The following is a 23,763-nucleotide window of genomic DNA, read 5'->3' as shown; positions in this document are numbered from 1 at the left end:
AAGAGGATGAGAGCGACCAATGGCATTGTCATTAATATGAGAATGTATATGTGAGTTGTGCTAGAGAAATCCCACATTAGAGAATTAATATGGTATGAAGCGGTTAATATATCCATGTTGCCTCATAACTTATTGACTTAAGCTTTTGAGTGAAGGTGGGTTCAACTGGATATGTTAACGGGCTCGGATTTGGGCTCTCTCTTGGCCATCTCTCCGAGTGAAAGTATTGGACTTGTGATATAGGGCATTTAGTTGTTGGCTTTGTTAATTCTAACTATGCAGGTGATCTTGACAAAAGGAGATCTTTGACAGGTTATTTTTTAGGGCGCGGTTGCTTTATCTACCACTGAAGCAGAGTACATGACAGCAATGGAAGCATCAAAAGAAGCTCTTTGGTTGAAGTGTTTGGTTACGTAACTTGGGGTAAAGCAGAAGGGAGCCTCTGTTATCTTTTGCGCTAATCAAAGTGCGATTAAGTTGACTAAGAACACGATGTATCATGAGAGAACGAAACACATAGACATTTATTTTCATTTTATGCGTGATGAGGTTGCTAAGTGTATAGTTACAATGAAGAAAGCATCTACAACGGATAATTCGGCAGATATGTTGACCAAACCAATTCCTTTAACTAAGTTCAAGCATTGTTTAGACTTGATTGGTGTTCTCACCATTTGAGTTGCTTAGACGGTGTTGATGAATGTTCATCCATTATTTCTTACATTGAGTACGCTCACGTAGACTTAGGCATGTGCGTCATTGATTCTGCCGTTTAGCGGGTGGCCTCGTGTGGTCACTCTTGGTGGTGAGGGAGAGGAGTCTTGTGGCGTTTGGTAAAATGTTCTTATGAAAATTTGAAGTCAAGGTGGAGATTTGTTAAGTTTGACTTTCAAATTAAAGATAAAGTTCTAGTCGGAGATAAGGTTATTTTGGATCATACACTTTATCTTAGGATTTTTTTAGATGGGGCTATAAAAAAAATATGTTGCACATTACATTGCAATGCTTGTTTTACTTTTGTCCCGAGCTTTTCGCTTCTATCCCGAAATCTTTTGTTTTTCACTTCTTCTTGTTAGATCCTTAGATCTTTGATTGTATGCTTGTACTCATTATTGAAGATAGTAAAATCCCTCTCTCTCCTCGTGGTTTTCCCATTTTGGGTTTTTACATTGTTATTTTACTTTCATCCTTCTATATTTCGCGCTTGAATTTGCCTATCTCTTGGCGTTTTCCGCAACATGTGGGATAGACCATGATAGGATTTCTCAAGAAAGTAGACATGAGGAGAACTAGGTTTTTCCCACAACCACCACCTCTCCTCTGCGTTGGACCGCCTCTTCGTCGTGCTAGGCCACCTCTTCGGTGGCGGCGTGGCCGCCTCTCCGGCGACGCCATGCTGGAGTCTCCGATCGTAAAGCTGGGTATATTCACGACTTTATTCTTTAATCAATTGTTTGGTGTGACTCATTCGTTAACTGCTTGAACCTTTCAAATATTCTAATGGGATTTCAACATGTTATGAAAAATTCAAGGATGATCATCGACTTTCAAGGTTGCTCTCTTGAATTACCTGTATGAGTGCATCTTTAACTTGTGAAAAGAGGATGAATAACTAGATTGTTCAACACCCGTTTACTCACTCAACAAGACAAAGAGCAAGGCCAGTGGGTCAATTTCAAAGGCTTGACTCCAAATCAAGACCCTTGATTCTACGAGGTCTGCTATGTCGATGTTATGCCCAAATTTAGATGGTACAAATCTCTTATCAACAATAATTCACTCATTAGAACTCATTATTGAATAATTTATGAAGCATATGATGTTTTAGCAGAATAGAGTCGATCTCAGCCGCGTCTTGCCTTTGCTTATCCTACTTTAAATCCGTAGTTCACCAAACAATAGATAGGATATGATGAAATCCTTGGATTTTTTATCCTATCCTATCCAATCATGTCCTAACTAGAAATTCTGATGACCAAACGCAACCTAAGGATTTATGAAGACAAATGACGGGACTGAGAAAAAGAGGAAAAATTGTCTAAAAACTTTTTAATCTACTGCACTATTATCAAGTCGGTTCTAAACCTTTCAATTTTGCCAATTGAGTCCATTCGGCGAATTTTGACCGAAAATCGCTGATATGGACGTAGACGCCTATTGTCCTATGTGATACGGTCGGCATTAACATTGACAATTTTCCTTTTTTTCCTTGCTTTTTTCTATACCGGCGATGGATGTAGGCGGCAGGCCTCAAAGGCCCCGGGTGAGGCCATCGGGTCCCGCCTACTATGGGTGAGGCCTTTGCAGCCCCGCCACCTGCCTCACTCGCAGCCTTAGCCTAAATTATAAGGTCGCAATTGCCCTAGGTGAGAGCTTCGCAGCCTCGCCGAACTTGAGCAAGAGCGCCAAGGCCCTTGCCCGCATCTAGCAAGGACTGCATAGCCCATAGCTGGTTAGGCCACGATGGCATTGCCCAGGACCTTCGCTAGCGACCCTCGTCGGCATAGGAAAAAATCACAGAAAAAAGAAATAAAAATAAAAACTTAAAATAAAAAATTTCAAAAAATATCGCAATATTAGAAAAGTCGTCCACGTCGGTGCTGGCCATGCCATATACGAAGGTCGGCATCGGCGTTAGCGATATCTAGCCAAAATTGATCAGATGGATTCAATTGACAAAATGCAAAAATGTTTAGGACTCAATTGACAAAATGTTAAAATGATCAAGACTGAATTAGCAAAAGCACAATAAATTTAGGATCTTTTGGACAGTTTTCTCGAGGAAAAAAGATGGAGTTGGTGTTGATATTTCCGATAAAACTCGTGAATTAAATTATGGTGAAATCACTGTGAATCGTTCTATTTATTAGCTATCAATTATTGCCCCACTTAATAAACTGATTTTAATAGACTTTTAATATATGTCGTGACCCCGTCTAAGAGAGACGTATTTGAGGAAAGACTCTACATATGATAAGTAATTGCACCCGGGTGCTTCAGCTTCGTAAGGATCGGCAGAGAGCCAGAATTTGCACCTATTTGTTTTTGTTTAGTGATTAGTCTGCTACTTTCTTCGATCCTACTCGTTCTTCCTTTTCCATTTGCGTCAACTATCTTATAGTTTTATTATATAACTCCGACGTGCTTGGGCCAGGGCTGCTTGCAAATTTTGTTGAGTGATTCGTAGGCCAATGGCAGCCCTTTTCCTAAAGAAACGGGCGAGAAAAGCATGGCGGAGAAAGTAAGGAATGAATCGCCGGCCTAAACGATATTTTATTCTTCTCGTCGTTGACCAAAAGTCACAAGTAGCATTAGGTCTACATGGATTCATTTTCTAAAATCGATCTAGTGACATGGCAAATCCTAAGATGATGTGAGCACGAATGGAATTTACATTCAAGCATCGTAAAATTTGTCCTCAATCGATAATTTTGGGGTGATTCATCGGCGTTTTAATAGCACTATGAGACTCCAGAAGGCTTTTATAGCTTGGGTCTGGAATTTATTGGTAGTTTGAGTTTAGGCTTGTAAATAACTATTGAAACTATACTTATCCGCATTCTCTTGGAGTTGTAACATAGAAGTGGGATGCGTTAATTATATTGAAATTATTTGTTGGATGTAACCCTAGTTTAAGGGTGAACTAGGATAAAACTTTATGTCGCGATTTCTCTATCTTACATTTTTTCTATATTTTGTTGGGTTTGTGCGCTTAATCCTCCTGACAATACCCGCAGAAATAAAAAGTTACAAAAAGTCATTAAGATATTGGACACAGTGGAATTCACGCACCGCATGCGACATTGCCGATTGGATCTAAAGATGGACCGAGTCCTGCTAATAATATGACGACCCTTCGAAATTAACTAAGTACTTTGTCGAGTCAAGTTGATCGCAACCAGCAAAGCCACGATGTAATTTCCCTTCTTGCTGTTCAAGAATCTTCTCCCACCTCGCGACCCGGCGTACATAAAGATCAACAGAAAAGGCCTCGAGCTTCATCAGCTGAGCTTCAAAACACTCGCAGAACTTCAAAGCCATCACTTAAAGCGCGCGGGAAACAATGGCCATGTCGCTTGCCGAGCTCATGTTCATCCCGTCCCCCGGCATGGGCCATCTTGTCGCGATGGTCGAGATGGCCAAGCTCCTTGTCGACCGCGACCCCCGCCTCTCTATCACCGTCCTCATCACGAAGCTTCCGATCAGCACCAACGTAGACTCATACACGGGCTCGCTCGCCACCTCCGCAGCCGGACCCCGGCTCCGCTTCATCCACCTCCCGCGTGAGGAAGTCGACACCAAGATCTTCCCGGGCCATTCCCTCACCAACGTCGTAGAAAGCAACAAGCCCCTTGTTAAGCGGGCTGTTGCTGAGCTAGCAAGCACGGCCGGCTCGATTGGGCACCTTGCTGGGTTCGTCATCGACATGTTCTGCACCTCAATGATCGACCTGGCAGACGAGCTTGGAGTCCCATCCTATGTCTTGTTCACGTCGAGCGCTGCGTTCCTCGGCACGATGCTGCACCTCCAGTTGCTGCAGGACGAGTACCATGTGGACATAACCGAGTTCAAGGACTCCACCGCCGAGCTGGACATCCCGAGTTTGACGAACCCGTTGCCAGCCAAGGTTTTACCCCCCCTGGTTCTGACGAAGGAGACCGTCCGACCGTTCCTGGAGCATGCCAGGAGGATGAGAGGTACTAAGGGAATTATTGTAAATACGTTCGAAGAGCTCGAACCGCATGCACTGAGGTCTTTGGCGGGCCACGGGGCTCCGGTGGTGTACTCCATAGGGCCCATACTGAATCTGAAGGATGAGACTAAAACGAAGGCCCAGGATGACTGCCGAGGCGATGACATCATGGAGTGGCTCGATGGAGCAGCTGCCTGCATCGGTAGTCTTCCTGTGCTTTGGGAGCATGGGGAGCTTCGGCGAGGACCAGGTGAAGGAGATGGCCTGCGCTTTGGAGCGAAGCGGGCATCGCTTCCTTTGGTCCCTGCGGCGGCCGCCGCCAAAGGGCAAGGTTTGGTACCCTAGTGACTTTGTGGACCCTACGGAGGTCTTGCCCGAGGGGTTCCTGGACCGGACGGCCGCCGTCGGGAAAGTGATTGGATGGGCCCCACAAGTTGCTGTCCTGGCCCACCCAGCAATCGGGGGGTTCGTGTCCCACTGCGGATGGAACTCCATCCTGGAGAGCATATGGTTCGGCGTGCCGGTGGCCACATTACCCCTATACGGAGAGCAACAGTTTAACGCATTCGAGCTGGTGGTGGAGCTGGGCCTTGCAGCGGAGATCAGGATGGACTTCAAGAGGGATCCCAGGATGGATAGCGACTTTGTCGTGACGGCGGACGAAATAGAGGGCGGAATAAAGAAGATAATGGAGGAGGTCGACGGCGAGAGGAGCAAGAACGTGAAGAAGATGAGCGAGAAGAGCAGGACGATGTTGGTTGAGGGTGGCTCTTCTTACTTGTCCTTGGGTCGTTTGATCGAGGACGTCTTCAGTAACATGCCTTAATTTAGGTGACTGCACTGGGTTAGAAGTCCTGATCTATGCCCCATTGAATAAAAATAGTTTGCTTTCATAGTACTAAATCGATTTGTCCTTATTAAAGTCAGCTTAACGTGGAAATTTCAAACAAATGTGCCCCTACATTAAGGTATCTTCCAGCACATACAGACAGTATAATGTAATATTCTTCTTTAGCTGCAATCAAAACAAAAGGGAATAAGCCCTAATGAATTATTTTAAAATATGTGCACATCTTGAATGATTTAGAATGTGAATTGCATCTCTTCAGCAAACGGCACCTCCTTCCAGGACAAAACGTCTCAGATATAAAAAGTTTGAAGTTTTAATTTAGACTTTGATTCACGAACGATGTGATCAATCGAATCGAATCAAATCAATTACAATACTCGTTTGGTCGCACTGGTGTGCGTGGATTCCACTAAAAACTATTTTTTACTTCTCGCACTTGTTTGATAAAATAGTTCATGTTTTCGTCTTGAAGTGTCCGAGAATCATTCAACCACTATCGACAGTCTTCCTCAGGTGCAGAACAGATCAACTCAATATCGGAATAATTTAGAGATAATGACTTAAAATAGTGTCTAAACTTTAATCAAATATATAATGTGGTCCATAAACTTTTAATTTATTTAACATGATCTATGAACTTTAATTTAATATGCAATATGATCTCTAAAACTTTTAATTTGTGCAGTATGGTCCCTGGGTCTTTGGTACATATTCCATTTAGTTCTTGGACATTACGAAATGTTTGATATTGTCCTTCCGTTAATGTAGGTTCAGGAACAATATTGAACGTTTCATGTAGTCTGGAGACTAAGTTGAATATAACCACGAGTTTAGGACATATATTGCACACTGGGTTAAAGTTAAGAGATTATATTAAATAAATTAAATGTTCATGGATCACAATGCATATTGGGCCAAAATTTACAATAATTTATGTTGTTTTCCTTGTTTTGAAAGTAGCCTTAATCATCATCACCAGCCTCACCATCAACTTGGGGTGTCAAAACTGAACCGCGAACTAAATAAAGAACTGAACCGAACTGAAATCTTAGTTCGGTTCTCAGTTTGGATAGTAGAAAGAACCACAATTTATTTTTCGATTCAGTTTTTTTCGGTTCCGTTTAGTCAACTAAACCGAACCGAAAAAATAAAAACTTAAAAACTTAAAGCTCACGGTTGCCATGGAAGACGACATCGTGAACTTGCCTCGGGGCTTCAGATTCCACCCGACGGACGAGGAGATCATCACTCACTACCTCGCCAAGAAAGTCCTCAACCCTAATTTCGCCTCAACCCCAATTTCGCCGCCTGCGCCGTCGTAAGTCCTCGTCATTTCCAATCTCTCTCCCGTTCGATCAAAACGAAGCGTGTTCATCAAATCTGTCTAAAGACGAGTACATGGCCTAAGTAAGGAACTGGCGAACCAATCCTATGCTGTCTCTTCAAGCCCAAGCCCTCAAGATTAAACTCCACCACAGAACCCTCGCCATTTTGCAGTTCGAAGGTCGCGTCCATTCCACCTGCAGATTCACAAGATCAGAGACATAGAAATGACCACACCCTCCTCGTTTCGCCTCCTCAAGCGCGCATTTTCCACCTCCCCGCAAGCCAGAGACTCGGTCACCACCCTCACATCGGGCCCACGATTTCCTCTACAAGGAGCGCAGCTCGAGTCCAATGGTTCGAAGAATATGGAAGTTTCCGTCTTGCTTCTTTACAATGTGCGTCTCTTTTTTGCCCTTTGTGGAGAGCGATTTATTTCGTTGGTGCCCTTTTTCTTTTCATTTGTTGCGATTAATAATAAAATTGATAAGTTGAGATGAATAACGCCGATAGAACCATAAAGAAGATTAGTGATCGGGAGCAATATAACTGAACATGAATATGTCGACTTAACCATATCAGCAAGGGAGTTACAAGCAGAGAGCGGAAATAATGGGCGCGAGCAAATCGTGGCCTATCTTGAAAAGAAGTCATTTGAATTTTGGCCGACAAGTTATAAGGATCGTGGATCAAAAGGAAGTTATTAGAAGCGCCAAAATTCAAGATTTGAAAGTCTGGGAATAATCGACTGAGCAATTATAAAGTACAAGGGAAGATAAATATGCAATGAAGATGGAGGAAATCTCCCCCGATTGATCAACAAAAGACATTTGTCTTCATCGCAATTTATTGTTTTCCTTGGAAGTATTGTAACTTGTTGAAACTTGATATCAGTCTACAATCCGTACTCAATCCATTTACATTCGATCTTTCCATATACACCAATCCACCTAAACACTTTTCACCTAAATTTTCCTAGATACTTGAGCCACAGGACCCCTAACCGAAGAATGAATTTCGGTAAAAGATATTCATCGTCACAAAACGAGTGAACACTTCCCCACCTCACAAGTCACAGCCCAACACAAGAAGCCTCGAGCTTCACCCCTGCCTTTTCCATTCCGACCACAAAAGGGCCGAAGCACTCACCACTTGAGCCCAGGAAAGAATCAGCCACATCAGGATGACTTATGCCGAGCTCGTGTTCGTCCCATTCCCTGGCATGGGCCATCTCGTATCGATGGTCGAGATGGCCAAGCTCCTCGTCGACCGCGAACCCTGACTCTCTGTCACCGTCCTCATCGTGAAGTTTCCCTTCCACTCCAACGTCGACTCGTAGACAAGCTCGCTCGCCACCTCTGTGGACGCTGCCCGCATCCACTTCATCCACCTCCCCCGTGTGAACATAGACAGCGAGAACTCTGGTATGAATTTCCTCACTCGCTTTATCGAAAGCAACAAGCCCCATGTCAAGCGAGCTGTCGCCGACCTCGCCAACTCAGCCGGCTCAACTGGGCGGCTCGCCAGGTTCGTGATCAACATGTTCTGCACCACCATGATCGACCTGGCTGATGAATTCGGAGTCCCTTCCTATGTATTCTTCACGTCGAGCGCGACGTTCCTTGGCCTGACGCTACACCTCCAGTCGCTCCCGATAAAGCAAATCATGATAAAGCAAATCCTCCATGATTTGTGCTGATTTCATTAATTGAGCCAATCTTCCATGATTTGCGTTGATTCCATTGATAGAGCAAATCTCCATGATTTGAGATAATATTGTATATTCTTACCTTCCGTAAAATCTTTTGTACATGTTATAAATATAATACAAATCGCCACACTAATTGTGTGAGTGATCAATTCACGTTCAAACTCTTTCATGGTATCCGAGCTTCTCAATTTTTTTTTCTTTTATCTCTCTTCTTTACAATGTCTTCTTCTTCAGCATCCTCAAACACCTTTACCGCTACCACCGCTGCTAGCTCTCCATCCTTGTTGGCCCCCTCTCAACCATCCTTTGCTCTGGGCAATATATCCCATGTTCTTCAAATCAAACTAGATCGCAACAACTACCTTTTGTAGCGAGCGCAATTCCTTCCTTTATTTCGTCTTCATGGTTATCTTCGTTTTGTTGATGGCTCATATCCTTGTCCGGCACCTTCTATCACTATAGCTGATAGTACCGAGACCGTCAACCCGGATTATACTGCCCGGCATTATCAAGATCAACTCATCCTCTGCTGCATCCTCTCTACACTTACCGAATCGGTTTTCTCACACATTGTTGGTCTTGACACTTCTCATACTGTCTGGACTTCGCTTGAGAAACTTTATGCACCACAATCTCAAGCTCGCATAATGCAATTAGAGTATCAGCTTCGATCTCTAAAGAAGGGCTCTCTTTCCATGGAGGCCTTTGTTCAAAAGGCCAAGAATATTGCAGATCATCTTTCTGCAGCTGCTCATCCAATCTCTGATTCTCAATTAGTTCTCAGCATCCTCGGTGGCCTGGGTTCGGAGTATGATGCATTTGTTACCTCCGTTACTTCTCGTCTTGATCCACTACCTATTGATGACTTCCTCGGCCTTCTTTACAATCGGGAAGTTATTCTTCAAAGCCGCACCATTGAATCTCCAATAGAGTCTTCTCCAATTGTGAATGTTGCGGTTAAATCATCCGATGCTCGGAATACTCCCTCCAATGGTCGAGGTCGTGGCCGAGGACGAGGATGCGGCCGAGGCCGTGGTCGTAATTTTTATGATGGGACTTATTCTAATTCTCAAATCATCCGTCGGGTATGTGGTCGTGCGGGTCACTCAACTCTCCAATGCTATCGGCGATTTAATCCTGGCTATAAAGCCAATACGAGCTCTCCATCCGCAATGTATGCCTCTTCAACTAGTGAGTCATTTGACCCATACTGGTACCCGGACTACGGTGCTACTCATCATCTTACGGCTGAGATGGCAAATTTGAACATTCAGAATGACTATTACGGCACCGATCAAATCCGCACCGCAAATGGGTCGGGTTTGCAAATATCACATATTGGTTCTTCTATTTTACATTCTCCTACCAGTTCATTTAATCTACGGAATGTTTATCATGTTCCATCTGTTAAGAAGAACCTAATATCTGTTTCTCAATTTACTAAGGACAATGATGTGGCATTTGAATTTCATCCTACTTTCTGTTGTGTTAAGGATCGATCCTCGGGGAACCTCCTACTCAAAGGCCGGAGTAAGAATGGACTTTATCGTCTTAATAATGCACGTACCATTCATAAGGTACCTCCACAATCAAATAAATCACCGCCAGCTTCATCCTGCTTTATCGGTGAACGAGTTCCTACTTCTATTTGGCATGAGCGCTTGGGTCATCCGACTACTCGCATTACTTCTTCAGTTATTTCAAAGCATGGCTTGCCGATATCTACTTCATCATCATCTAGTTTCTGTGAATCATGTCACTTGGGCAAGTCGCATCGTCTTCCCTTTACTAGATCGGTTACCACTTACAATGCTCCTTTGGAATTAATTTATTCCGATCTATGGGGACCTTCTCCCATTACATCATTGAATGGTTTTCGTTATTACGTTATTTTTATTGATGCCTACAGTGGTTACACATGGCTTTTTCCACTTACTGTGAAATCCGATGCTCTCTCTACTTTTGTGCGATTTAAATCCCAAGTGGAAAAATATTTTAACCGTAAGATCAAGGCCCTTCAAACCGATGGAGGGGGTGAGTATAAGAAATTTGATCCTTATCTTCGTCTTCATGGCATCCCGCACCGTCTCTCATGCCCGTACACACAGGAACAAAATGGTCGGGTGGAGCGCAAACACCGTCACGTTGTAGAAACCGGCATTACATTACTTACTCGAGCTTCTGTTCCACGTCTATATTGGATTGATGCTTTCCTCACTGCAGTTTTTCTGATTAATCGCATGCCTACAACGGTGTTGGGTGGATTGTCTCCTTATGAGAAATTATTTAGCCAGAAACCTGATTATCTACGATTGCGTATTTTTGGATGTGCATGCTATCCTTGGCTACGTCCTTATACTCGCCATAAACTTGATGATAGAACGATGCAATGTATCTTCATTGGCTATTCTCCTCATCACCGTGGATATCGTTGTCTCCATCGTAGCACTAGCCGAATATATGTCTCTCGCCATGTGATTTTTCAGGAGCATCTATTTCCATTTGCCAAATCACAATCCGTTCAATCATCATCACCATTGCCAAGTAACCCTGTTTGCGTTGGTTATTCCTCTACAAAGCCCTCGCAGCTTCGGGAGGTGTCAACTACTTCATCACTTCCATTAAGTTTATCTAATATCATGGACAACTTCTCATCACAACTTCAACCATCATCTACTCTCACGGTTTCTTGTGGATCCTCTTCTCTAGAAGCTCCACCCTTGCTATCTTCCAAGCCTCAACCATCAACTTCTACCCATCCAATGGTGACTCGTCTAAAAAATAACATCCGTAAGCCAAAAGTTTTTCTTACCACTAAGCACCCACCGTGTTCTTGTTTTTACTCAAGCCCGACATCAAGTGAACCCACTTGTTTTTCTATTGCAAATAAAGACCCTAACGGGCAACAAGTTATGGCCGGTGAATTTAATGCTCTCATTCAAAATGGCACTTGGGAACCGGTTCCTCATCACCCTTCCATGAATGTGGTCAATCGCAAGTGGATTTATCGCCTTAAAACCAAGGATGATGGCTCAATTGATAGATATAAAGCACGGCTCGTTGCAAAAGGAACCATTCAAGAAAAAAGTCTACATGAAGCAGCCCCAAGGATTTGTTGATTCGCGTTATCCTGGCCATGTATGTCGTCTTCGGAAAGCCCTATATGGGCTAAAACAAGCTCCAAGAGCCTGGTTTTCTCGACTAAGTTCTTATTTACTATCTATCGGATTTGTGGCCTCTCTTGCCGACTCTTCATTGTTCATTCAACGTAGATCCGATTATATTCTAATTCTTCTTATCTATGTTGATGACATCATCATCATTGGGAGCTCTACTTCCTCCATCACCAAATTAATCACTCAACTTGGCACGGAGTTTGCAATCACCGATTTGGGAAATCTATCCTACTTTCTTGGCATTGAAACTCACGGATCCTCTACTGGGTTGTCTCTTACTCAATCCAAGTATGCTACTGCTCTTCTCACTCGCACAGGAATGGTTGATGCAAAACCTTACTCATCGCCTATGGCTCCCTCGGCTTCTAAGTTGTCCAAGCAAAGTGGTGAACCACTAGCCGATGCCTCCATATATCGAAGTACGGTTGGGGCACCGCAATACCTCACTCTTACCGGACCGGATCTATCCTTTGCTGTCAATAAAGTGTGCCAATTTATGCATTGTCCTACTGTGGATCATTGGTCAGCCGTCAAACGAATTTTACGATATCTCAAAGCTACTATTCATCATGGGATTAACTTGCGGACTATGCATAACCGACTCTCACTGCGTTTACGGATGCAGACTAGGCCGGCTGTCTTGATGACCGAAAGTCCACAAGTGGCTATTGTATTTATTTTGGTCCCAACTTGGTCTCTTGGAGTTCTAAAAAGCAACCAACTGTTGCTCAATCCAATACTGAATCAGAATACAAAGGGGTGGCTAATGCAGCCTTTGAATTGTTATGGCTATCACAACTCCTTCTAGATCTTCGATGCACTCTTCATCGATCACCACTTGTTCTTTGTGATAATGTCGGGGCAATATATTTGGCCGCATACCCCATCTTCCATGCACGGACCAAGCACGTGGAAATTGACTATCATTTTGTTCGTGATTTAATCGGTAGAAAGAAATTGGAAGTTCGCTTCATTCCTACACAGGTGCAAACGGCTGATGTCATGACAAAGCCTCTGTCAATATCCAAATTTCTTATTATGCGCAACAAGCTTACAGTGACACCGCCACCGTTTCGCTTGAGGGGGTGTGATAAAGCAAATCATGATAAAGCAAATCCTCCATGATTTGTGCTGATTTCATTAATTGAGCCAATCTTCCATGATTTGCGTTGATTCCATTGATAGAGCAAATCTCCATAATTTGCGATAATATTGTATATTCTTACCTTCTGTAAAATCTTTTGTACATGTTATAAATATAATACAAATCGCCACACTAATTGTGTGAGTGATCAATTCACGTTCAAACTCTTTCAGCTCCAAGACGAGCAACACTTGGACATAACCGAATTCAAGGAGTTGTCCACCGAGCTGAACTTTCCCAAGTTTCACGAAACCGTTACCATCCAAGGTCTTACCATCTGTTATTTTGATTAAGGAGGCAGTCCAAACGTTCCTAGAGCACGCTAGGAGGATGAGGGCAACCAAGGGAATTGTCATAAATACGTTCGACGAGCTAGAACAGCAAGCGTTGCGGTCCTTGGTGGGCCTCGGGGCTCCAACGGCGTACCCTATAGGGCCCGTACTGAATCTTAAGGGGAAAACTAAAAAGGAGGCTGATGGTGGCCGCCGAGCCGATGAGATCGTGGAGTGGCTCGATGAGCAACCGCCTTCATCTGTGGTTTTTTTGTGCTTCGGAAGCGCGGGGAGCTTTCGCGAGTACTAGGTGAAGGAAATTGCGTGCGCAATAGAGCAACGAGGGCACCCATTTCCGTGGTCCCTACTGCGGCAACCACCGAAGGGTAAGTTCAAGTTACCGAGTGACTATGAAGACCCCGCGGAGGTCTTACCCGAAGGGTTCTTGGATTGGACAGTCGGCGTCAGCAAAGTGATTGGGCGGGCCCCGCAAGCTACATTCCCGGCACACCCGGCGATCGGTGGGTTCGTGTCTCACTGCAGATGGAACTCTACCCTAAAGAGTATATGATTCGGCATGGCAATAGCCACGTGGCCCTTATATGCGGAGCAACAATTCAACACATTCAAGTTGGTTGTGGAGTTGGGTCTCGCGGTGGAGATCAAGATGGATTATAGGAAGGATTCCCAAATGGAGAGCGACGTCATCGTGACGGCAAATGAAATAGAAAGTGGCATGAGAAAGTTAATGGAGGAGTTCAGCCGCGTGAGGCGGAAGAAGGTGAAGGAGGCGAGTGATAAGACTAGGAAGGCGATGGTTGAGGGTGGCTCTTCTTACTTGTCTTTTTGGATCGTTTGATTGAGGACATCTTGAGTAGTATGCCTTGATTTAGGCGACTACAATGGGTGAAAATCTTCAGCATTTCTGATGTATGCAAGTTGATTAAAAGATGGTTGCTTTCATTGGACAAGATCAATTTGTATTCATAAAAGTCAGCGTATCCTGGAAATCTAGCATGGTGTAAAAATATCTTTTCACGAGCCGCCTTATCCACCGTTGATATGATCGTTAGATAGAGACATGGTGGTCAAAATCCTCGCAAATCAAGGTTTATTTAGACTATTTGTACAAAGGTTTATTTGCCCTAGCATTTTGTGCTCTAATATTTTATTTTAAAATATGTATTCACTTTTTATTGTGGTGGAAAAATATGTGTTCACTTTGAATGGTTGAGAATATCCAGGCCAATCGTGGACAGTTGAATTTGTCCCGAGTCTTTTGTGCGATCTCGGTGAAGAGTTAAGTCACCTAAAAATCGGCAAAATTACTAAAAAATCTTAAATTTATTGTACTTATGTCAATTCAGTCCTAAATATTTTAATTATATTAATTCAGTTCTAAACTTTTTGACAACTTGCCAATTCAGTCGTGAACCTTTCAATTATGCCAAGTTAATCCTAAACATTTTGAAATTTTGTTAATTTAGTCCTAAATCTTTTGAAGTTTTTCCATTTTAGTCTTAAATCTATTATTTTAGTAACTTGTTGAAATGACTAAATTAACAAAAGGTTTGAAATAGTTTGGCAAATCATATAAATTCGCATAATTAAAAGGTTTATGATTAAATTGATAAGTTGTCAAAATGTTTAGAACTGAATTAACATAATTAAAAGGGTTCGAACTGAATTGACACAAATATAATAAGTTTATGATTTTTTGGGCTGTTTTCCCTATAAAAATCATTGGTTAATCGAAATTGTGGATCGGCACAGTCATCATTGTCTGCCTAGATCTCCGGAACGACTTCTACTTGCAATTCAAATGGAGAATAGGTAATGGCCATTCCACATCTTTTTGGTTTGATCATTGGCACCATAAGGGCCCCCTCTTCAAACACTTTACGGCTAGCGACATTTATTGTTCTAGAATACCTCGAGAGGTAACGGTTCGGAATTTTTACCACACGGATTGGTCTTCATCTACTATACTTGACGGCATAATACAGTGGTTGGGGCCTTCTCCTACCTTTGTAGACGATAAGGAAGATAAATTCTCCCGGACACCTCAACCTTCCGGGAACTTCTCGGTCTCTTCCGCATGGGACTTCCTTAGAATCCAAGGACGACGCGTCCATTGGCACTCCTTTATATGGGACAAGGCTATTGCACCGAGACATGCCTTTCTTATGTGGCTTGCTTCCCACAACCGATTACCCATGCAGGTATTACTACTCCAGTACCGTAGGATTGAAGTTGGTGTATGTGCCTTTTGTCAATGCCAACCGGATTCAGTCAACCATCTTTACTTTGGTTGTCCCATTACTCACGGCCTTGCAGCGGATTGGGCATCTAAATGCAATCTCACATGGTGCAACCGGTCGTGGTTGGATCACATTCGATGGGCCAAACAACAGATAGGTACCCGATCTTTTTGGCACCGCATTGCTAGATTCTCCTTTGGAGCTTTATGCCATATCATTTGGATAGAGCGTAACAACATTATTTTCCGAAACAAAGCCCTCTTTATACCGGCCATCATGTTGCATCTCACTAAAATGGTCAAGGACAAAGCTGTTTCTATGGCCCCTATCCGTGACAGCCCCTTCAATAGAATTATACAGAGGAATTGGGCCCTTTCTACCACCATTTTTGAAGATCGCTGAGCATCATTATAGACCACCCATGGTCCAGCCCCGTAGAATGCTGCTCCTTGTATAAATGTCTTGCTGGGATGCCATTACTTGCTCGAACCTTGCACGCTTACCCCAACGACTGAAGACAATACTTCTGTGACTATAATACACAGAATGGCGCATATCCCTCCCGCTAGAGACTGTCAACTTTGCTCGTGACAGCCTCTACTGCTACAACTATCGGCCTCTTCCTCTTCATCTATCGCATCGACCCCTGCAGGCGATGATCGAAGCTTATTTTGCCCAGGTGGCTCTCCCTTGGTGTCACTTCCGGTGTTCGTGAACCAATCTCCCTTGTATTGCCAGTTTTTGCATGTTTTATGTCGCTGCTTCTTTTTATCTCCTGCCCTACTGGCTTTTTGTTTAGCTTTTGCTCTCTCCCCTTGCGGATTGCTTGGCTATGTGCTCATTCTTCCAGCTCATGCTTTGTATTTTGCAACCGGCTCACCGTTGAACCCTCTTTGGCACCGATGGTGCCACTCATGGTTCATGGTTTCTTGTGTCCGGTTTTCCATTTGTACCTAGCCTTTTGAAAAGTTCAATACACACTTACCTTACCAAAAAAAAAAAAAAAAAAACAGTCATCATTGTCTGGGTGCACTGGCGTGTGAATGCAAAATTATCCCCTTTGTCCTTTTCTTCTTGTACTTTGTTTATGCATTTGCTCGTGAAAATTGACGTCTTCCTCGTGCATGGAGCACGTCACCTCGATGGGAATACGACCAATTTTAGCAAAACGAATTTGATAATTACCCAGTTTCTTTCTCATCGATGACCCAAATTTGTGAACAAAGACAATTTTGGTTTTTGTATTAACATGGGCAAAGTACTAAAAAAAAAATTCTAAATTTATTGTATTGATATCAATTTAGTCTTAAATATTTTAATTAAACCAATTTAGTTCTAAATATTTTTGCATTGGTACCGATTCGATCCATCCAGCTAATTTTGATCGGAAATCCTCACGTGGACATCAGCGATGCCACGTAAGAAGTTCGGCGCTGATGTGGATATTATTTAATAATATTTTTTAAAAATTAAATTTTCTTTTCTTTTTTTTTTTTTTGGTGAAACTTAGGTTTTGGCCAGCGAGAGCCGGCCAACCCTCTGCGGCATCTGGCGAGGAAGGCCGTTGCCTAAGGCCATCACGGCCTCCTGTTGACACATAAATTTTGGCTACTCTTTTTAAGCATTTATTTTGCATAAAAATTAGGGACTAACCTTAGTCCCCATAAAAAATAGTTAAATCAATTTTCACAACAATTTTAGCATTTATACATTACATTTACATTTAATTGGACCGGCATCGAAGGTGGGCCAAAAGCTGAGACGTCAACTAGTTTTGGTGTTTCACGATCGACTAGTTCTGCTCGGCGGGTTGATGCCACAAATTTCAACAATTCCAATACCAGTCTAGCGCATCGAGTACGCCCAACCCGGCGAAGTCAGCATCTCCGTGAGCCCCCGTTGCTTTGCGAAAAACAATCGCTCCTTCACCAACGCTCAGCCCATATTTGTTCCCAACAAGAAGAGCGACGTCCAGCCATCCCCCAGTCTCGATGTCGTACACCGAGAAGAACACCACATCTTCCAAGCAAGACTCAATTTTGAAAGCAATTTGGGTGTATTTCCTATTTCCGAATGCTTTCAATATATGGTTGTTTATTTTGCATAAATTGCCGATTGAATTGCATATTTTGAGGATATCGTTGCTTGATTTAGAACTTTGCAATATATCGTTGCTTTAATTGAGAAATTGCACGTCTAAATTAAGTATCTTGAAAAATTTCGTGAATAATTGGATTGCCTAATTTGGAAGTTAGTGATTTCTTCTTCTTCTTTTTTTTTTGTCAAAAGGAAGTTAGTGATTTCAATGTGAATATTCTTGGAATTTTGTGATAGTCTAGTTAAATTTGAAAAATCCTTTTGAATATATTGAAGTTATCCAAAATATTCTGATCGTGTAATCAATTAGGAAATTTCCTAATCCACAACCGCATACATGAAAATAAGTCTAGCTATCAGGCTTTACATGAAATTATTTCCATAGCGGGTATTTTCGAATTTTTAGGGTTGATCTATCGGGCTTTAGAGCGAAACTTAATTGGAGAAAAATAACAGAAGTTATCTTTTCAATTTTAAAAGATTTGCAACTTTAATTTAGATGCACCTCAGAAAATTCAAAAATTTCAAAAAAATCATTCATGTCTCGTATTTTAATTTATTTCACAAAATCTTCGAAAATAAAGAAAAGAGATTAGGACAATATGGTTTCTTAAAACTCACGTCTCATCATTTTTTTCAAAAAGAGAGGATTTTCTAGAAATCCTATCTCATAGATTGCATTCAATGAATAATATCTTTTTTAATCCATCTTAACTTTTAAAAGATGTAGACATAGTGTAAAAATATTTTCTTAAAATTTTTGGGAATTAATGTAAACTAAATCTGAAAATTATTTACCTTACCAAAAAAAAAAAAAAATCTGAAAATTATAAGTTCATCTTGAACCAATTCACTCTCATTATTTAATTTTTAATTTCGAAAATCACACAAAAAATACAAAAAATTCATAAAACGAAAACCCAAAAAACTGCACCTTTGAACTTCAAGTTAGAATTAATCAAAATTGCCAAATCGAACATTTTTCATAAAATTGCTACCGAAAGGGCATTAATTTAAAAAATTGATGTAACCAAGACCCAAACTTAAAATCTTTGATACATAGAAGTAATTTAGTTCTCCCACTAATTTACTTAGGTTTCTAATCGACCAACCAAAAAACAATTAATGGTGGCTTCGACAAAATTAAAAATATTTTGTAAGATAATCATTTGAATCATAGGTCACGATTTGATAGAATTTGGGAGAGTTCGAGCTAAGTTAATTAATCTAATTAATTAATTGGTAATACATTAACCTAAAATTGAAAAACCCGATTTTTACGTCGTGACAGTATGGCCGCGTGCAATGCCATGACCTGTGGCCGGCCAAACCCTAAGTTTCACAAAAAAATGAAAAAAAGTTAAAAATTATTTTTAAAAAATATGAAATAATATCTACATCGTTGTCGGCCATCCTACGTAGCATCACCGGTGTCCTCATCAACTATTTTCGGCCAAAATTGATGGGATTGGTTGAATTGGTACCAATGCAAAAATGTTTAGGACTAACTTGATCCAATTGAAAGATTAAGGATTGAATTGGTACTAATACAACAGGTTTAGAAATTTTTCAGTACTTTTCCCAAATGAACATAGCATCGGGAAATTGAACTTATTCACGAGCATCGGCCCTCACTCTCATCATCGAGGCGCAGATCATGTTAGGGTTGATTCTCCTTTGAAAATACCGGGTGAACTTATATCACGTACTACTCCGAGCGACCGAGGATCCAACACTAAGGATTGAAAATCTCGACTGTTCCATCGAGTGTTCTCAGTAGACTAAAGTGACTGTGGATGTATTACTAAGGATGGAAAATGAAAGTCTTATCGTTTAAGTAATGCTAGAGATTTTAAAGCACATATTCTAATGTGTTTACCATACGATATTGGAAACATTAGTGGGTTATTCAAGAAACAGAAAGTGGTAATCTAAACCGGGTCATTCTTCAACATGATCCAATGAAATTGTACTGCCACATCAAGCTATTTTTGGCAATGGGATCAACTACCTAGCTATTTGGACTATTGCTTTTTTTATTTGGGTTGCAAAAAACAATTGTTTTTGTTATTAAAAGAAGCAAATTAGATAGTCTACCCCTGGTTTGCTTTGGGTAAATGCATTTAATTGGACATAAGTTTTTCTTGACCATTTCATGTCTGAATTATCAGCTTGACAATTGGTAAATTTAATTACATTTCATAACCCAAATCAGTGATGTTTCCTTTGATATTCCTAATTGAATGGGTATTTTTAAAGTGATGTAGAGTTTTGTTAAAGTGATATAACTCGTCTTTGATTTTTGTATGTATATTATATACTCGACTTCTATAAACGTTTTTTTTTTTTGTACAGTGTATGAATATGCATAGTGAATACTTGATCTGCTTAGAAGAGATTTGTACTACTAATTGAGCGGTGCTTTGCTCCTACAATTCATCTTAATTCTTTTTCGGGTTCCACAGCTACTAGCAAATAAGATGCGAATGATATCGGGGCGAATTTTTGTATAAGTTCATATAGTTGTATGTAATATTCGAAATGGTACTTGTTACCACAAATATATTTCTTTTGGTGGACTTTAGAATTGTGATGCTATAACCATCTTGTTATTTTATCAAAATATATAGAAGAAGATAAACTTTTTTATAGCATGATAATGTTAATTATGTGCATGAAGTTGTATTTTAGGTGGGAGGACGGTCGTGTCACTTCCTTATACTTGCATAGTTGAGGTGTCACATCTCATCGACATGTAACGCATCACCATTAGTTCTCAATTTTTGTGGTCAATGAGTCTGCTGCTCAAGTTGGTACTTCAACTCAAAGTTTTTTTTTTTTTTTACCTCAAGAGTTAATCTATTTGTTGTTTAGGCTCCATTTGTTTCGCGAATAATGTATTAGTTGAAAAAAAATTCTTTAAAATGATTGCTTGTATCCCCTAGAAAAATGAATAAACAAGAAGTTTTTTAATCGTTCACGAAAATGTTTCAACGTAAATTGTTGTAGATAACAATTTTTTTCTTCATTAGTTAATTACTTCAAGCGTTATGAGCTATCATTTTTAGAAAAATATTTTACAGATTATTTATTTTTCACGAAACAAATAAATACTAAAGTGAAACCTTTTCTCTTGGCCTTGCATATACAAACGGATGACGCCTCCCTAACTTTTGTACTCTAAAATGCGAATGTGACTACAAAAGAAACTGTAAGTACTTTTGGTAAGGTAATTCAGATTCCTCGGAACCGGCAAATAAACTGTAATAATGTCACTGCATCATCCGTTCGGGATGTTGTTCTTTTCTGGCTAGAAAACCGACCTCTCTCTCTCTCTCTCTCTCTCTCTCTTGCCTTCTTTACTTGTTCAAGCATTGGAGAGTTCTAATGGACAAACCTAAAATACCCTTTAGCTTCCTGTACTTTGCAAAACAACCAAAAAGGGCAAAAGAACACCTCAAGTGTCAATATTTGTGTATAGCGCTCACTTTGATGCTAATAGCTTTTTTGGATCGCTTAAGTACCAAATCGGAAAAAAGACAATCACTTTAGTGCCAATGACAAGAAATTCTAGCGATCTCACTAAAGTTGACACTCAAATAATCGTTTTTTAAAAAAATTTAAGATCACTTAAGTGTAAAAGAGGAGAAAAAATGATCACTTTAATGCCAATAGCAAGAAATTCTAGCGATCTCACTAAAGTTGACACTCAAATAATCGTTTTTAAAAAAAAATTTAAGATTAGTTAAGTGTAAAAGAGGAGAAAAAATGATCACTTTAATGCCAATGGCAAGAAATTCCGGCCACCTCACCGAAGTTGGCATTTAAATAATCTTTTTTTAAAAATTAATATTTAAGTGATCTAAAAAAATTATTGATGTCGAAATAAGCTCCATACATAAATATGGACATTGTAGTGTCCTTTTGCTTGAAAAAAAACATTCAACTCGTTTTTAAGGGGAAAAGTGTCGAAAAAGCCCTAAACCTATTACATTAGTGTCAATTCAGTCCTAAATCTTTTTTTGGTGCCAATTAAGTCCTAAACCTTTTGTATTGGTACCAATTAAGTCCTGAACCTTTTATTAGTGCCAATTCAGTTCTAAACCTTTTACAATAGTGTCAATTTAATCCTAAAAATTTTACATTTGTGCCAATTGAGTCAATTCAGCCAATTTTGATTGGAAATCACTAGCATTGACATCAATTATCCTACGTGGCACAGTTGGCACTAACGTGAATATTTTTTAAATATTTTTTTATATTTTAAATAATTTTTAAAAATAATTTTGAAAAAAACGAAAAAAATGCTTAAAAATTTATTTAAAATATTAAAATAATATTAAAAAAATGTTCAAGTTAGCGCTAGCGATGCCATGTAGGACAATTGATGTCCACGTCAGCGATTTTCGATCAAAATTGATCGGATTAACTCAATTGGTATAAATATAAAAGATTTAGGGCTGAATTAGCAATAATACAGAAGGTTTAGGACTAAATTAGCACCAATAAAAGGTTTAGGACTTAATTGGCATCAATGCAAAAGGTTTAGGATTGAATTACCACCAAAAAAATGTTTAGGACTGAATTGGCACTAATGTAATAGGTTTAGGACTTTTTTGACACTTCTCCCCTCTTTTAAGAGATTGACGATTTGACATGACCATGCACAACCTTGCTTGTTTTTTTGGGGCACTTATTCCTGTCGCGGTCGCTTTTTGTAAGTGGTCAAAGACGATCCTTTTAAAATCGGGAAAAAAATGGTTTTTCATTTCTGAAAAAATGAAAATCATCTTCCTTTGGTTCTCACGCGTGCTCTCGTCCCCTTCGTCAAGCCGAAATTCCTCCCCCCACCTTCTCTCACTCCTCTCGATTTCTCTCTCTAAAATCACTTCACTCCCACTCTCTCTCTCTCTTCTTGATCCTTCCCAAGCCCGCCTCCGATTGTGGATGGGTCCTCCACAACCAGCCGTCCTTGTCTCTCTCTCTTCCCCCTGCCACAAAAGCTCAGTTCTACGAGGAGTCGCCAAATCCCCGCCATCTTGCCTGATGTCCAATCACTGAGCCTCACCAAATGTGGAGGAATCGAGGCTCGAGCTCGCCTGTAGCTGCTCGGATTTGAATCGCCTAACATTGAGATTTCTACGACATGCATGACATTACTCAAATCAAGCCGTCCAAATAAAAATGGACGGCTTGATTTGAGCCACGTCATGTGTTGAAAGGGAGGGAAAAAATGTGGGCAAATTTTTTTTTGAGGTTTAAAAAATTTTGAATCCCAACCGTGGCTCAAATTAGACCGTCCATTTTCATTTGGACGGTCTGATTTGAGTAGTGGCTGAGCAAGCTAATCGGTATGGTTGAGGATTTTACAAGGGCGGAGTCGGAGGCGGAGAGGGCGAGGCAAATTGGGAAGAATTACGCAAATAGAATAAAATAAAAACGCAAAAGAGAAAAAAAGATAAAGATAAATATTTAAATCATTAAAAAATTCGAAATTTTTTTCAGAACAATAAAAATTTATCAAAAGGAGTACATGGGAAAAAAAATCAAATCCAATTTTCCATAACAAACAACGAAAAATACTTTCCGAGTTTTTTTGATACTTCAGTCAAACATCGAAAAATATAATCATTTTCCTGAAAATTGACTTCCCGAAAAATATTTTTCTGAATTCATGGATTCATTGGTATAGTGACATGACAAATTCTACGACGATATAAACATACATGGAACAACCGCCCATAAAAGAAATGTCGTCCTCAATCAACAATCTCTATTATTTAAGTTCTGTAAAAGAAAATGATCGAACAACAAAATAAATAGAATGAGGAGGTGAATCGAACACCGAATTTACGTGGTTTAGACCGTGATCTCCACGGGAAGAGCAGCAAAAGATTTCGATCATGCAATATAGCAGAGATTGCAACTACACTCGAGTTATTTAAACACTTTTGGTTTGACCTACTCCATGGATAAAGCAACGCAAGGATTATATTTTTAATCATTTTTAAATTTTTTTATTTCTGTTTTATTTCTTGCATTTTGGTCGGCAAGTCCTCGTCGACCGTTGGCAAGGGCCGCCTTGCCTGGAGCCGAGCTCACGGCTAGCAAGATTGCGATGGCCATGGGCGAGGCCATTGCGGCGCCCATAATCTCGAAGGCCATGTACAAGACCGCACGGCATCTGGGCCCTCAATAGCCAAAAGAAAAGGATAGAAAAAAATTAATTTGTTTTA

General features: G+C 40.7%; 1 protein-coding gene and 2 pseudogenes across 1 annotated transcript in view; all 3 read left to right on the top strand.

Annotated features, from left to right (window-relative positions):
• LOC115729985 (anthocyanidin 3-O-glucosyltransferase 2-like) overlaps window positions 1-23,763 on the top strand; it is a 40,845-nt gene that overhangs the window by 5,257 nt on the left and 11,825 nt on the right. The window lies entirely within an intron of this gene.
• Window positions 3,942-5,561, top strand: LOC115727976 (annotated as a pseudogene).
• LOC115727972 lies at window positions 7,932-14,057 on the top strand (annotated as a pseudogene).

Source organism: Rhodamnia argentea, chromosome 10 (assembly GCF_020921035.1).
Source record: "Rhodamnia argentea isolate NSW1041297 chromosome 10, ASM2092103v1, whole genome shotgun sequence".
Taxonomy (NCBI): domain Eukaryota; kingdom Viridiplantae; phylum Streptophyta; class Magnoliopsida; order Myrtales; family Myrtaceae; genus Rhodamnia; species Rhodamnia argentea.
Note: the sequence above shows the minus strand (reverse complement) of the source record. Positions and strands in the feature narration are given on the sequence as shown.